General features: G+C 45.3%; 1 non-coding gene across 1 annotated transcript; it reads right to left on the reverse strand.

Annotated features, from left to right (window-relative positions):
• Window positions 1-9,400: 9,400 nt before the first annotated feature.
• On the reverse strand, window positions 9,401-9,473 carry TRNAF-GAA (transfer RNA phenylalanine (anticodon GAA)). The gene has a single exon. It is a non-coding gene; the product is annotated as a tRNA-Phe (tRNA).
• Window positions 9,474-12,652: the final 3,179 nt, after the last annotated feature.

Genomic DNA, 12,652 nt, shown 5'->3' on the forward strand with positions numbered 1-12,652 from the left:
CCAAGAGGCAGAGGTTGCAGTGAGCCGAGATCATTGCCATTGCACTCCAGCCTGGGTGACAGGAGTGAAACTCTGTCTCAGAAAAAAAAAGATCTAGTGTTGGTAGCATAATAAAGTGACTATAGTTAACAATAATTTATTGTATACGTTGGTGCAAAAGTAACTGGTTTTTGCAATTTTAAAAACTGCAATTACTTCTGCACCAACCTAATATATTTTGAAGTAGTTAGAGGAGTGGATTTGGAATGTTTCCAACACAAAGAAATGATATATGTTTGAGGTAATGGATATCCCAACTACCCTGATTTGATCATTACACTTTGCATGCTTGTATCAAAACATCACATGTACCCCATAAATACGTATGACTATTATGTATTCATTAAAATTTTTTTTTAATTCAAAGAGAACCACACAAACATGGAGGGAAGGGGCTCTGCACTGGCTACACACAGGGGTCATTGCAGCTGGAAGGGACTCCAGAGGCAGGACCACGGATTTTAGGAAAACATCAGTCCCATCATTTGCCTTCATACAGGTAAATGTATATAGTACCTCAATACCCATTTCCTAGGTAATATTATGGAGTCTACTTGCCTATCAAATTTCCCTCCAGGTAATCATGAAACTGACATGAAACAGACTAGCAGCATGTATGCTTCCCCTTTACTAGGGCACATCATTTAAATGTCTGTGTTACTATATAAGCACTTCAAACATTAACATGTCTCTACACCTACCAAGAATTCTCAGGCATTCCATCTCTTTTTTTGAGACAGGGTCTCACTCTGTTGCCCACGCTGGAGTGCAGTGGTGCAGTATTGGCTCATTGCAGCCTCCACCTCCCAGATTCAAGCGATTCTCCCGCTTCAGCCTCCCAAGTAGCTGGGAATACAGGTGCGCACCACCACGCTCAGCTAATTTTTGTATTTTTTTAGTCGAGTCGAGGTCTCACCATGTTGGCCAAACTGGTCTCAAAGTCTTGACCTCAAGTGATACATCTGCCTCGGCCTCCCAAAGTGCTGGGATTACAGGTGTAAGGGATTACAGGGCTACTGCACCTGGCCCGTTCCATGTTTAAATGCCCATTCCCTTCACACAAGGCCACTGAGGATGGAATGGCAATTTTCTTAATTCTCATCACATACTGCCTCCTGCTTCATGCGCTCAATTCTCCACCTTTCCATTTGCCTGAGGCTCAATCGAAGGTCTCCGATTTTTACTTTTCTAACACTGAGTCTATCTTTAAGCAGATGTTTTGTTCTGGAACCAGCTCTGTGAAAAGCATTTAGGAAAACAAAAAGTAATTTACTTGCATGAAAGTCAAACAAGGGTGTCCAGGATTTCAAAAGTCTAGCTTAAACACAAAACAAAAACAAACAGGAAACCCTGAAATAAACCCAAAAAACCAAAACACACCCATGTTCACACACAAGAGTACCAATGTTGCCAAGTACACAGTTTCTCTTTTCACGGTAGGAAAACAGCAATTTTGTCACAGTAGCTTATTTACAAAGGATGTTTTCATACATTAGCTTTGAACTGGTCATGGAAAAAATTCTTTGACATAGAATAAGTAACTTTCAGGAAAGGCTCATGGCTTCATTTATTACGGGGCCTCTAACTGGACAGGGTTATCCTGTTGGATGGTTTCTTTTAGTTTATCTCAGGATGCCAAGTGCTTTCTGGTTTTTGTTTGTTTGTTTGTTTGTTTGTTTTTTGAGATGGAGTCTCACTCTGTTGCCCAGGCTGGAGTGCAGTGGCTCGGCTCACAGCAACCTCCGCCTCCCAGGTTCGTGCAATTCTCCCGCCTCAGCCTCCTCAGTAGCTGGGATTACAGGCACCCGCCATCATGCCCAGCTAATTTTTGTATTTTTGTAGAGATGGGGTTTCACCATGTTGGCTAGGCTGGTCTCGAACTCCTGACCTCAGATGATCTTCCCACCTCGGCCTCCCAAAGTGCTGGGATTACAGGCATGAGCCACCACGCCCAGCCTACTTTCTGTTTTTGCCTGACTAGGGCACATGATTATGATGTGCACAGTAACTCATCACAGCCTCAGGGACAGATGCTGGTTTTGCTTCTAGTCATACTTAGTGTTAAGAGATAACGAGGTAATAGAATTCATCCAGTGAGGCCACCACCCTTTTTGTCTCTACCCCTGCGCACACCTCATGCCAATCCACACCATTTCTTCCCGAACCATCAGCAGCAGCAAGCACAAAGAAACCACAACTCAGAAGACGTTTCAAAAGTGCCAAAAGTTGGCTAGCAGTCCTATTTGAACACAGACACAGCTATTGGACAGCAGTTGTCTAGCTCACCCAATCTTGGATGGATACTTTCCTGTAACACAACTAGGTCAAACAATCTTATCACCCTGACCGAACAGTTCCTGTCTTTCTCTAATAGAAATCTCTCCTGCCTTTATCTAAGCCCATTCCTTCTTGTGGTATCTTCCTATAAATTATATACTACTGAAAAAATAGTAATTTGAAAATAGTAATCAAATTACCCTTAGCTTCTTTCCTCTTGGCAAATTTACTTCATATCCATTTTTAAAATAAATCTCCCCTTCCTAATCATGTTGTTATTCTGTTAACCCTTTCCTTTTAAGTTGAGTTAATCAAAACTGAACAAAATGGCTGGGTGCGGTGGCTCACACCTATAATCCCAGCACTTTGGGAGGCCAAGGCAGGTGGATCGCCTGAGGTCAGGAGTTTGAGACCAGCCTGACCAATATGGTGAAACTCCATCACTACTAAAAATACAAAAATTAGCTGGGCGTGGTGGTGGGTACCTGTGATCTTGGCTACTCAGGAGACTGAGGCAGAATTGGTTGAATCCAGGAGGCAGAGGTTGCAGTGAGCCGAGATCACGCCACTGCACTCTGGCCTGGGCGACAGAGCAAGACTCCGTCTCAAAAAAAAAAAAAAAAAAAAGGCTCTATATGGATCTCATTAACACAATGTATGAAAGAAGAACTAATAATTTATACTTAGAGCTCATGTTTCATTTTAGTACATCTCAGAATTGTGCTGATTTTTCACAACAGCATTCCTAGTAGCATGTATTTTTTTATATTTATTTGTATTCAACTATGCCTCCTATCTCAAAGGATTATTGACAAGTTTAATGGGATTTTGTATGAAAAGTGCTTATCAGAATGCCCGGCACATAGAGAACACTCCATAAATGGTGACTATCATTATTCATTATTTTTGATACTTTGGACTAGGGAGTCAGTGAAATATGTGGGGAAAGCGGGTTTGCTCAAGATGCATTGTAGGAAATATTTAGGTAGTGAATAGCAAAATATTTGTGCTCCCTGCTTTAAGACAACTCATTATAGGAACACTGGAATTTACAGAGCTAAAGTGTGCATTTGGTGTCTGAGATGAAGAGCTGTTCCCTTGCTCAGCCTGTCCAGCTTCATTTTCAGGGCTGTCCGTGGGCCCTCGCCTAAGCAGGGACTGCAGACCATCCTCCAAGATGATCCATTAGAAAAGGAAGCTAAACAAGTAATCCACTGTGACACTACATATGAAGGATGATTGTACAGGAACTGTATATTCCTGGAATCTGTAGCAAATCCACACAGAGGTTTTATTTCTGGCCAAGGACTCAACATCAGATAAATCTGAGATATGACAAATAGTATAACAAAAGTAAACTATAAACCACCATCCATTTACAAGAGGAGAATTATGATCCAAGACTAACGAAATGAGCATTAATGTATGTACACATTGATTACACAAAAGGCCTTAATGAATTACTAAATACTCATCTGGTTTTATTATGTATAACAATTATAGCAGGTTCACTATATCATAGTTCTGACCTAAAATGAATATAGTATCTAAAACAATTAAGAAATAAACATTTGCTCAGCAATACGTTTGTGTGTCATCTTAGAAATTCCCCAGACAAGGCAGATGTCCCAGGTTTCTTTCTGAAAAGCTTTCCAAGGAAATTTGAGAAAAGACACCTTTCTGCTTCCACCCCGATAAATTGCCTAAAACAAGAGGAGACATTCACAACCTTTCTGCTGACAAAATAGCTGGGCTGAGCATTAACGCTTATAAATGTTTAATGATGCCTGTAATCCCAGCACTTTCGGAGGCCAAGGCGGGCGGATCACGAGGTCAGGAGATCGAGACCATCCTGGCTAACACAGTGAAACCCTGTCTCTACTAAAAATACAAAAAATTAGCCAGGCGCGGCGGCGGGCGCCTGTAGTCCCAGCTATTCGGGAGGCTGAGGCAGGAGAATGGCGTGAACCCAGGAGGCGGAGCTTGCAGTGAGCCGAGATAGCGCCTGGGCGAAAGAGCGAGACTCGGTCTTAAAAAAAAAAAAGAAAAAAAAAATGTTTAATGATGATGATGTTCTTTCCCACTGAAAGCATTTCTTTTCTAAAGTAAGCAGTGACCCTATTCTCCCACCCTTCACCCTTCATAGCCTCCTAAGTTATAAAGTGTGATCATGGCATCAGTGGGGTTCCCAAGAGACACCTGATGTTCAATGATTCTCAGCCTTCACTCCCGGGAAGTGACAGTGGTTGACATCTATTAGAGCACATCACGCTTCAGAAGAAGATGATAAAAATGATCAGATTACGTTTTTAGACGTTACCTCTTCAGGTAAAATATACATTATAAAACCAAATATCCAAATGGGCCATGTTCAGACCATATATAAAAACAGAACTGTGACCATAACCTGCCCAGGAAACCAACCCCTTACCTACAATAAACAGTCCAGCAAGCCCGTCTGCCAAAGCCAGACTTACAAGAAGTCTGGGAAATAACAATCTGAGAAGCTAAACAATAACTTTTTGTAATAATCCCAAATGACCAGGAATTGATTAGTAACTGACAGCTTTCCTAATTTTTGTCCTCATTTCCAACTTTGGACCAACCACAAAAGGCTCCTTAAATACTCACATGGTTGCCAGCTCCCAGTTAGCCAACTCCAGCTTCCCAGACCAACAGCCTCCAATCAGGGCACACCTGAAGCTGTCCCTTATGTCTGCTGTAAAGCTCTTCCACTCTCCTGCCTGCCTTTGAGTCTCTCCCAAATGCCAGTGATGGTGGCTGATTCCCTCACTATAGCAAGCTCTGAATAAACAGCCTTGCTTTCTCACGTGGTGGTCTTCCTTTATTTCATATATATAAGTGGTGTGTGTATTTTTTTAATGCTGCCCACCTGCTTCCCGATCACTCCTTCCTGTCACAAGACCTGAAAAGCCTTCTCAACCAATAGGGGGAGGCCCGCCTAACTCTTCCCCTTCACCCTCCCCTCCTCACACTTCTAAATGACAGAGATTCTCCCCTTGACCAAATGCTAGCCAGGCCTCTCTGAGCCCCCTTCTAGACCAGGCCTCAATCCCCTCAGAGTGCCTGCTTGAGAAAGCCCAAGACTGCCAAAAGAATTCTATGCACCAACTGATGAAAGGCTCCTGGCACTTTTTTAGAGTACTTACTAAAAAGGGCTTACAATTGTGACCCCTTCCTCTGTGACTTTGAGATGGCTGTGTATCTCCTACAAAGGCAATCAAGGACCTGAAAAACCATTCCTTTACAATGTAATCATCAGGAAGTATAGGGCCAGTGTCTCCCAGTCTCTGGAAGGACAGAATCCAGACTTTGTTCATTGCCAGCTAGCAGACACAGCTGCCTAATCAGCATTTACATGTGTCAATCCTTTGTCAGTTTTCACCTTCCTGACTCTGCTGAAGTCCCGCTGGTTCCTCTCCCTTAATCCCTCATTGTCCCTTTAAAATGCCCAGTCACCTCTGTACAAATCAAAGTTCAGTTCAGTTCACTCTGGACCCTCTTCCCTATTGCAATGGTACATAATGATTACCATCTGTCCTTACCACGTTACCTAGTGTCTGGTTTATCTTCGGTACTAACCAGGTGTGAGCCTCCATCCTTCCCCCACCCACACCAATAGCCAGTAGCTGGTCTTACTGTTACAGTAGGGAGCTAGTCAGGCATGAGCACAGCAGGAGTTCCCCCCTCCCCACCAAGGAATGTCAGGAGACCAACAGGTGGTGGGCAAGTGGTTGTTACACTGTTTTTCTAAAGTGGTAATTGGTCGCAGCCAGCCCTAGGGAAAGGCAGGCTCCAAACAGAAAAAACCTGAAACTGGTCATCATCAGTTTCCTGATAAGATCTTAGGAGTTGGGCGAGTAGGCTGAAGCATGCGCACTAAGAGGCAAAATGGCAGCATTTAACTGGTACATGACCTTCTAGGAACATTCAGCTGGTAAAGGAAGAATGCCTCAAGTGAGCACGGGTACAACGCCAGTAAACACACTGTGCATGCTTCCCTCCCAAGCACTAGCAGGCACTCTGCACGCGACAGCCCACCCCAACGGAAGAACTAGGGAAGAAGGGATGCAAGACCCCAGAAATCCCAATGTAGAAAACCCTAAGTCAAAGGTCAAACAGGGCTCTTGATCTCTCAATTTGCCCGCTTAGCCCTCTTCCAAGTGTACTGTACTTCCTTTCATTCCTGCTTCTAAACTTTTTTTTTTTAAGAGACAGAGTCTCACTCTGTTGCCCAGGCTGGAGTGCAGTGGCATAATCTCAGCTCACTGCAACTTCCACCTCCTGTGTTTAATGGATTCTCCTGCCTCAGCCTCCTGAGTAGCTGGGATTACAGGCTTGTACCACCACGCCCAGCTCATTTTTGTATTTTTAGTAGAGATGGGGTTTCACCATGTTGGCCAGGCTGGTCTCGAACTTCTGACCTCAAGTGATCCGCCCACGTCGGCCTGCCAAAGTGCTGGGATTACAGGCATGAGCCACCGTGCCTGACCCTGCTCTAAACTTTTTAAAAACTTTCACTCCCGCTGTAAAACTTGCGTTCATCTCTCACTCTGCCTTATGCCCCTCAGTTGAATTCTTTCTTCTGAGGAGGCAAGAATTGAGTTTGCTGCAGACCCGCATAGATTCACCATCACTAACATTACCTTGGGCAGAGTGCTCAGACCTCAGGTTGTCTGAAATGAAAGTCACTGTCACCCCAGAACCTGCATCCTTTCCCTACTCTTTAGAAATGTGATAGCTGGTGGCACTCCTGTTAAATCTTTCCATACCTATAAAATCTTGGCCGGGCACGCTAGCTCATGCCTGTAATCCCAGCACTTTGGGAGGCCAAGGCGGGTGGATTACTTGAGGTCAGAAGTTCAAGACCAGCCTGGCCAACATAGCGAAAACCCATCTCTACTAAAAATACAGAAATCAGCTGGGTGTGGTGGCAGGTGCTTGTAATCCCAGCAACTCGGGAGGCCGAGGCAGGAGACTCCCTTGAACCCGGGACACCATTGTACTCCAGCCTGGGCGTCAGAGTGAAACTCCATCTCAAAATATATATATATATATATATTTTTTTTTTTTTTTTTTTTCTACACACATATAGAAATCTTCTCTGGGTGAGGACCCACTGATCCATAAAGACTTTTCTGGTGAGCCAGACAAAAAATTTTATTTCCCTCATACAAGTACCTGTATAGTTTATGCACACCTGTCTTAACTACACATCTCAACAACTTTTCACTTACAGTAACATTTAGGAGGTAGCAATGTTAGCTGTCTAACAGACATAGCTTATGTTTAATTTCTTGCAACCCTGGAAAGGCTGTTATGTGTAAAATGGGGATAATAATATGTATGTCATAAGGTTGTCATGAAGAGCAAATAATGCTGGCTCCTAGTGGGAGGTTAGGAATTAATGTCCAATTACAGAATGAATGAATAAGGGAGAACACACAGTGGTTCATAAATATGAGTTTCCCTTCCCCCTCAAAACAGCAGAACCAGAAAATAAGCAAGACCTAAGCATACATCTCACAATTGTCCTTCATCTGCTGGCCAGCAACCCACCACCTCACTAAACTGACTATTCTATTTTCCAACGACACAAATAGATAGATATTTCTTTTTTTTTTTTTTTTTTTGAGACGGAGTCTCGCTCTGTCGCCCAGGCTGGACTGCAGTGGCACGATCTCGGCTCACTGCAAGCTCCACCTCCCGGGTTTGCACCATTCTCCTGCCTCAGCCTCCCGAGTTGCTGGGACTACAGGCGCCCGCCACCACGCCCGGCTAATTTTTTGTATTTTTAGTAGAGACTGTGTTTCACCGTGTTAGCCAGGATGGTCTCGATCTCCTGACCTCGTGATCCGCCCGCCTCGGGCTCCCAAAGTGCTGGGATTACAAGCGTGAGCCACTGCGCCCAGACAGATGTTTCTTATTTTTAAAATTTAGATCTACATCCCTGCAACTTCTCCCCTTGGGTCCTGGCTCAGTTCCCACCAGCCATACAAGATAATATCAGGCGCCTGGGCCTCCATTTTCTTTCTACGACACCCAGTTTGGCCTTGGGGTGGGCTCCCACAGGTAGCTGGGAAGTTGATGCCCCTGAGTACCCACGTCCACCCACAGGTGAAAACAAAAAAATCTCAGAAATAGTAATTTCGAGCACGGGTCAAAGTTCTATTTCACACTTGCAGGGGCAAAAGACAGCAAAAGGAAAAAGCTGGTTCACAGCAACAGTCTTAGGAAAGCAAGGCCTCTTTTAGAAACAGAAAGGAACGTCTAGACCCGTGGCTTGCTTCAACACTCGCTGCTAGGCTCCACCGCCAGAGCTGCCTATCCAGGGCCGAGAATGTGCATTTCTAAGTAGTTCTCAGGCGGTGCTGATGCTGCGCATCTGGGGACCGCACTCTGAGAACCACCGGTGCAGACCCTGGCTAACGTTCTTTAGTCTGATGCGTCCGGGAGCTGTAAAGCTGCCATCCTTTACAAGTAACCTGGGCAACTAACCTGGTGGCGCCACCCCAGGGCCAGACCCAGGGCCGGCCTAGGTGCGCCTCTAACCAGAAATAACCAGCACTGGGTTCCGCTCACCGGCAACGCCAGGTGGGGGCCATCTGACCACTCAACAGTTTTGCTTTTTCTTCAAATTCGGATACTTAGAAGGAATGAGATGAAATTGGGACGAGGGTGTTTTGCTGGCCCCGTGGACAGACCAGACTTCCTCCCATTGGAGCCAAGGGTCTCACACCAGCCCCCCAGGCGGCGCGCGGCCCCGTCTCGCCACCGCGGCCTGGGTCGTTCGCGTCTCCGGACGCCGAGAGTGCCTCTGGGTCCCAGCACCAGGTTCCGTGACGCGCACGCGCGGCAGCTTCTTCTAGCCCCGCCAGGAGACGGCCCGGAAGCGGCTATGCGGCGCGGCCTCGCTCCTGGGGGTGGCTGGGAACGACTGTTTCATTTTCTCCTTCACCCTTCAAATCTCAGTGTTTGCTTGGGCTTGAAGGAATGGGCCAGGGTATCGTGGACGGAGAGTCTTACAAAATTTGAGTTCTTGAGGTCAGAATTTAAAACTAACTGCCGAAACCCGGGATCGAACCAGGGACCTTTAGATCTTCAGTCTAACGCTCTCCCAACTGAGCTATTTCGGCACGCTGTTTGTCATCTTCTGAGTAAACTATCACTGAACGCTTTGCGTCCAACTGGCTTGCTTGTCTTTTCCTGGTGATCATGTACAGCATTTCTTCCTTGTCCTGTTAAACGGTGTCGTTGGAATTCTTCCTCCTCACTCCTTCTACGCTGCCACTGGGCGCACTGCACACGCGCCTTACTTTCTTAGATTGCTCTGGGCGCGCGCAGCCCGCAAGGCCCAGGAGCTGGGCCCAGGCCACCGATGGCGGCTCCTCGGGATGCTGGTTCCGTCCTCCCAGGGCCGGTCCTTGCGAGATCCGGAGCAACGGGGTCGCCTCTGCGAGCTCCTGCCCAGGCCTGGTAGCCCCTTCCCGTCGATCCGCCCCTGCCTGTGACTATCCACATTTGTCACCTTGCTCTCCGAAAAGTTCCAGGCCCCAGGTGACGAGCCGTGTAGGTCCAATACAATTGGATGAAGGAGTGTACGGGGCAGGAATCGTCAGACTGGCCTCTGGAGAGGAGTTTGCAGCCTCTCCGTGCTCCGGGGCCCGGGAAATGTCCACCTTAATCATCACCTCTTTGCATGGAGCCTGACTGGCAAATAAATGCTGGGTGAGCTCACTAAAGATGATTACTCAGTCAATGCTATTTCCCACACGAGTCAACAAAAGTTTCTGAAGCAACCACTACGTGCCAGGCACAGACATTCTTTACTTCCCAAACATCTTACTTTTTCCATTTTTAATTTTTGTCTCCAATTAAATTGTAATCTCTCAAGGCAGGGATCTTACCCTGCTCTTTAGAGCTTTGCATTTAAGTGGAAGCTTCACAGCCAATTTGGATGGATGGATGGATGGATGGATGGATGGATGGATGGATGGCTGACTTCAAATGCGAACGAGAAAGAAATACAAAATTAGAAATTTTTGCAATCTCTATTTTCTCCGCCAAGCCTCCTCCCTTATAAGAAAGAGAGTTTCTTTCTGGGTTCCTTTATTGAGCCAAATCCAAAAAAGAGCCAAGGCGTTGATGGTATAGTGGTTAGCATAGCTGCCTTTTAAACCCAAAAAAACCGAAGAGCTTGAGATTTAACAGAAGTCAGCAGCTAAGGATGAGAGAGAGATCAAAGAGAGCTTGGGGCTGGACAGAGTTCAGAGAAGGGTTTGGGGAGCTTGGAGTGGAAGAGGGAGAAATTTTGGGCAGCCGCCCTGTGAGGATCGTACATCTAAAAAGAGATGGGGAAAGAGGCCTTTAACAGGCTTTCTTGTGTGTTATGAATGTAGCTACCTTTCCCATTCTCCTCAAAACACTGCAGGCAAGACGAATTATTTTCAACAACTCTTGGGCTGCTGGCTGGCTGTTCCTTACTGGATTGAATCATGAGATAGCTCAGCTTCTTAAATTTTACAAAAGTTGTGTCTTTAGGTTAAAATCAAATCTAGGAAGTCTCAAAATATGTGTTAGAGAGTGATGGGATAACACACGTATGGGCTGGGACATGGCGTTAGTGTCTATCTTTCTTGGTCTTCTAGTCACACCTGCAAACCAGCTGCTTCGTGCATTGTCACCTGGGAAATGAAATCCTAGGTAACTAGGAAAGTGGCAGGTAAGTTTTGATGGGATTTAGGCTGGGGGTGGGGATGGCTAGCAAAGGTCCAAGCGTGATCTAATGGAAAATGGAGGAACAGGGTAAGAGAGAGAGGAGAAGGAAGAGTGCAACCAAGAAACATTGTTTCGTGATTTAATGTGATGAGATCCTTTGGCAAATTGTGAGATAATAGACACTACATTGTCATAGTGATCGTTTGTTTAGTAAAAGTTGATTTTAGAAAGTAAGTGTTGTGAGAGATGTCATGGATAAGCTGGGTATCCAGGAAAGTCCTTGTCTATATATGTTGTCCCGGAACTCTCCGTGGTAGTAGCCTCTTCACTGTTAAACAGTTAAAAGTAAGGCCAGGCACGGTGGCTCATGCCTGTAATCTCAGCACTTTGGGAGGCCAAGGCAGGTGGATCACTTGAGGTTAGGAGTTCAAGACCAGCCTGGCTAACATGGTGAAACCTCGTCTCTACTAAAAATACAAAAATTAGCCGGGCATGATGGCGCGCACCTGTAATCCCAGCTACTCGGGAGGCTGAGGCAGGAGAATCAATTGAACCTGGGAGGCGGAGGTTGCAGTGAGCGGAGATTGCGCCACTGCACTCCAGCCTGGGCGACTGAGCGAGACTTTCTGTCTCAAAACAAAACAACAAAAAATAGTTAGAAGTGTTTTGGAATGACTGGAAGATAAATAAACAATGTGATCACCTACTTTATAACTTTGTGAAAGCCTCAGCTTGATGCTCTCCAGGTTTCTCCCCAGGTTTTCCTGTTAGTGAAAAGATCTTCAACATCAACCCAATATTTATTGTTCCTGTTTTACAAAGCAGACCGAAAGTTTCTGGGACTTAGTGCCATGGTCCCAAAACTGCAGCCACCCGGGGCACTGAAGAATATTTTACATTTTTGGGAGAAACACAGGGATGCTTGGCATCTGTGGGACACTCTGCAAACTACCCAGTAGTTCATTGTTTCGGCAAGAGATTACATTTCTATCAGTGATGTCATCTCTTTCAGCATGATAAAAAGTACCCATGAATCAATAGGGAATATGAAATTAGGGTTGAGATGTCCAATCTGTTTCCAAGCTTGAGAAATTGTACACTGTCCAGGATACACACATCCCACCAGTAAGTTAACTGTGGTGAGAATGAAATTAGGGAGTTTCTGAGCCTACTCTGGCTTGGGAGGCTGCCCTTGAAAAAAAAATAATAATAATGAAATAAGAATGTAACTTTTCGTTCAATTTATATGTATAATTTTTTTCAAGTGGCTATGAAGTTGTTGGACATAAATCCTTATTAAGTTATTTGGACCTGAGTACTTAATAAAAGGAATTGTTCGCCATTTCTTTTGGCCTGGGGGCACTGGAAAAAATTACTGAGACAGTAAGAGCTGTCTGTGAACAGAGAAGGTGAAAAAAATTATTATGAGTTTGGGAAAAACCTTGCTTTACTCAGCAAGATTGCAGCACAAAGAAGAACCATCAGAACATCCAAGGAGACCAAGCGCCACAGGCTAAATAAAGTGAAGTGAAAATCTGCGCACATACATCATAGTAAGAAGAGACAGGTGATAAAGAAGTTGGCATTCAAAATGAGG

The sequence above is a fragment of the Hylobates moloch genome, unplaced genomic scaffold, assembly GCF_009828535.3.
Source record: "Hylobates moloch isolate HMO894 unplaced genomic scaffold, HMol_V3 SCAFFOLD_4, whole genome shotgun sequence".
Classification (NCBI taxonomy): Eukaryota; Metazoa; Chordata; class Mammalia; order Primates; family Hylobatidae; genus Hylobates; species Hylobates moloch.